This window comes from Gobio gobio (assembly GCF_949357685.1).
Source record: "Gobio gobio genome assembly, chromosome: 23".
NCBI classification, from domain to species: domain Eukaryota; kingdom Metazoa; phylum Chordata; class Actinopteri; order Cypriniformes; family Gobionidae; genus Gobio; species Gobio gobio.
Window position 1 is genome coordinate 29,157,221 of NC_137119.1, and position 4,968 is coordinate 29,162,188.

A 4,968-nucleotide genomic window follows, 5' to 3' on the forward strand; every position below is an offset into this window, starting at 1 on the left:
GGAATGCTCAACAGCTGGAACAGAGCCGTACGCTGATGTGCGCGTGCGCATTGGAGACCCCGGCGCGTGCAGTTCAGCCTGACAGTGCACTGTTTGTTGAAACAATGGATAAAACATTCACCTGCCTTTAAAAAGCAACAGTTTGAAATGAATCAGAGATTATCGATAGAATGTTCTTAACACAAATGTATACAGTTTCATGTTATCTGTTTAATTTATTAATAGGCTACGTTAAAGGCATAATATGTAAGATTTTTGGATTAAAATATCCAAAAAAACACTAGAACAGTGTTATATATTTTGTTGTATTTTGTACTTGCATTATCCCAAATGTTTCCAAGAATGTTTAAATCCAGAGAAATAAGCAATTTTAAACAGGATATGGACAGTGTCCATGTGTAGCCTATGACATCATGCCCGCGTTGCCCTTTTGTGGAAACACAAAAGACGCTTTAATATATTATGGCCTGGTTTCACAGACAGTGCTTAGACTAAGCTAGGGTTAGGCCTTAGTTCAATTAGGACATTTAAGTTACTTTTATAAACATGCACTAGAAAACATTCTGGTGTGTATCTTGTGACAAAACAATGCCACTGACATATTTTAAGATATGTCAGTGCAAGATTCTTTCAGTTAAAACAGCTCAAACATGCATTTTAGTCTAGGACTAGCTTAAGCCTTATGCCCAATATCAATCTAGCTCGCTGCAGTGTGCAACAAGTGTCTCATAGTAGCCGCCGAGCGAACGCACAGAGTGCCATTATAACATGACTTTCAACACACTCAAATAATGTATCTAATATGATAAAACAGCGCTGCGTTACCCCACATATGCATAACTGGAAAAGGCAGAAGTGTTCGTTTGAGGCATAATAAAACTCCACAAAATCAAGGCATCATCAAGCTATGCCTTCGTTTTGAATAAGTGACCTCTAGTGGCGAAAAATTACATATTGTGGCTTTAACCCTCGCTACTAACCCACACTTATGATTCATTAGGCTACTAACTACACACACACACACACGGATATGTGGTTTATGGGAACTTTCCATAGACGTAATGGTATTATATCCCCCTACACTAACCCTACCCATCACAGAAAACTTTCTGCATTTATATATATATATATATATATATATATATATATATATATATATATATATATATATATATATATATATATATATATATATATATATATATATATATATAAACTGTTTAGTAAACCATGTTTAAATTGTAATATCCAAGTAACTATACACATTATTACACATCCTCATACACCATATATACAAGAACACACACGCACACACACACACTTTCGTGGATCTTACTTGGTCAAATAAGGTAAACTAATTCTGATTCTAAATATAAAAATAGACAATCAAATAAGATCTAAACCAAGATCAACCCGCTTCCTCCGATCACAATTATCTAAGAGTTAATTACAGCTGTCAACTCAAAATATCCACTGAGAAACTATTAGTTTAATTAACATACAGGGTCTACAATGCGTGTCATAAATTCTCACCCACCGCCGCTCACACCCTACATCCAGTGTGTGATAGAGGTCACATGTGGCTGAATTATTTTGTAAACAGGATGCTCCAGCGCACACTCATCCACGGTTTTCTTATCTCAGAAACGAGACAAATGCCTTTTAGTGAATAAATAAGCAAGCTCCCCATGTGAAGGTTATCCGCAATGAATAATAGCTTTGTTTTATACAATTGCAGATGCACAAAAAATTGCTTGGAATCACCTGCAGGCATGTATATTTTCCTAAAACTCCATCAAACAATCCTTCATTACTCTTTACAGTCCCCAAATGAGCTGGATAAACAGAGAGAATGGAAAACTGGATGACCTTTGGTCTGTTCACAGATGGCCAGTGTTGCCCATACAGCCTCCCTTCACCCTGGAGCCCAGGAGAACCCAGCAGAACCATCAAACTAAAAGGAAGAAGCCACAAGCGTTAAATGAGTTAGAAAAAACATCGCAGCATGTCCACTGTAGCAGTCGTTACCCACAAGGCCACAGCGGCGTGTAATTGCACTGTAGTTAGTGTCCCTTTAGTTAAGTTACTGCATTGCTGCCGACATGAAAAAACAACCCCTGACATTCTTTCATGATCTGGAATGAAATAAAGTGGGAGTGAAGAAAGGGAGAGCCCAGAGTGTGAAAGAGAGGATGGAGAGAAGGAATTTTGTTTGTCAAGGTCTTAAAATGAGAACTGGTGCACACTTTCATGGAACAAACAAAGAATGTCATGGTTTAAAAATGCAGGTCACCATGTCTTGAGCTCTTCAACATTTTGACAAGATGTTTTTTAAGGCTTGGAATCACATATCAAATCAATATAAGGGTTCAAAGGTCTGACATGGAAATCAAATAAAGTACACTGTAAAATCCAACAGTGATTCTAACTAACACTTTTTAGTTAACTTACTTAATGTCTTAACTTAATTGTAAAAATCTAGTAATCTGTACTATTTACATACTATTCCTTGTTTACTCAGAAAACCCAAGTTAAGATTAATTAATTGTTTTGAGATCCCCCCAAAAAAACAAAAACACATCACCATTATGGTGATCAGTGTTCACTTTGGCTGGGCACTTGAAACTAGCCTGGGTCCGCCCTCCTTTGACTTCCGCTCAATTTTCCTTCAGTACTCCGTATGGGATTGCGGTATATTCTCTGGTTTTCTCCGGGCAAATTTTAATCGGTCCAATCAGCGAACAGAGGGAGTGGCTGAGAACGATGACGTTGATGTCGTGCGCTAGTTTGAGATGACATACGTCACGACCAAACGTTAGCGATTGGTTATGGTGGATCCAGAGTGGCTCTGGGCATATCCGATAGTTTTAAACTTCAACAGAGTACCCGCCTTCAAGGAAGTAAACGCTTGTCAATGGAGAGTGGACAGACTCTTTTGTACAAATGAAATGTATGAGAGTCCGGTAGGACCAGGCTAACTTGAAACATTCATATTATTATAACTCTGTTCCTATTAATGCAGCGATGCAACAAGAAATCACAGTTGTTATTTGGTTTCAAAGGAAGAGAAGTAATAAATAGGTTGCTTTTAAAAGTCGACCTAGGTTCTGACTGATTAATTAACTAGTTAATGATTTAGTCAGAAATTAAGGTCACCTTTTAAAATTAACCCATGTAATATTTCCCTTTATATCGTATAATGATCGTTTACAATTTTAGTGCTAACACTAACGTCACAAACACCTGTGAAACTTTTAATTGGGTTGATATAATCCCTCTATATTTGTAACAACATCTTGCAATTGACCATGCTTGAGTCACACAAAGACTTCAACATTCAGCATGCAAAACACAACAATGGTAACAACAAACGTAGCTATACTAAGTCAAGAGTAAATCTAAAGTAAAAGATCAAGTACTCTCTACAGTTCTTTTTTAGTTACCAGAACTGTTGTGTAAGTGAACTTTACTAACTAAGCATTTGTTAGCACAACATACTATTACTATTTCACTTTTTTTTTTTTTTTAAGGTTTGCATGCTTTTTTTTAAGTAAGTCTAACTAATTCGATTTTACAGTGTATGATTTTGGAACATTTAAAACAAAGAAACAGTCCATTCTTACAAATAAACCTTCCAAAAGGGGTGTTCTTTGAGGAACCATTTTTGGTTCCTTCAGTAAACAAGTTTTTCTTAGTGTGAAAATCATTTTAATAATCTAAATCACCTTTTCCTACTGTAAAGAAGCTTTTTGTGGAATGGAAAGGTTCCATGGATGTTAAATGTTCTTCACGGAACCATAGATGCCAAAGAACCTTTGTTTTTAAGAGTGTGGAACATTCTGCACTACTAATCAAACTAGCAAATTTATTAAAGTGATCATGTGACCTCTTTGTACAGACTGTCAGATGTTCTTGCTCTGTGGGGCATCTCAAATCATGCTGGAAAACATGATCATCAGATTTTACACAAACTTATGTTTCAGTACAAAGACATTCAGTGTAACTCTTCACTCAGATTGTTATGCTAATAAAATAATTTGTATTAAAAAAAAAATGCATAGTATTTGCACTAGTAGTCTCAGATGTTTGGACCCGAAGGTATATCTTCTGATTCAAAGTTTGACTGCATTTCTCACTTAAAATGCATTATGAATATCCAACCTGAAAAACTCAAAGGGAAACATTCCCTTTGCGATAACGGCGGCGGACAAAAACTGTGATTTTAAAGCCAGAGAGAAAGAGAGCAGCTGTGCTGATTAGATCTGTCTCCGCTTTCTTTCTCTCTTCCTAAATACCTCCATGCTTTGAGCACATAATTGTTCCTTCATTGGATTCAAATGCTCTGCGTGGATTCACATGGTCCTGATCATTATCTGATGGCTTTCCCATCCCAGAGTCCACACAAAACAGTCACTGGAATGTGGACATGGTCACAGGGAACTGCAGGTGTGGAAAAACCATTTGCAGGGCCCTTTATGTGGAGTGGTCACATCATTTCTGTGAATAGGTAAGTACAGTTTTGTAAATTTGGAAGAACAAAAAAATAGACTGAGATTTCACACTAAAATCAAAATTATATTTTTATATTTATACAATGGAAAAAATTATAAATGATAAATAATTTTGTATACCAATAAGAATTTGTCTATGGTTACCCAACACAACACCCAAATTTTACTTAAAACTTTGATGAAGAAAAAAAAAGATAATTATCCATCATGGCAGTATTTATTTTAGGGCCAAATTTTTTGAGAAAATTGAAGGCAAATTATAAAAATGTTTTTGTACCAACAAGAATTAGCAGAATCTATTTATTGGTAAAAAACACCATATTTTCATAACTTTAATGAGGAAAAAAAAACCCAATGATATATTGATTAAATTATAAATTATTCTTCATCATGGCAGTATTTGTTATAGTGCCAAATTTGAGAGAAAATTGAGGCAATTATAAATAAAAACATGTTT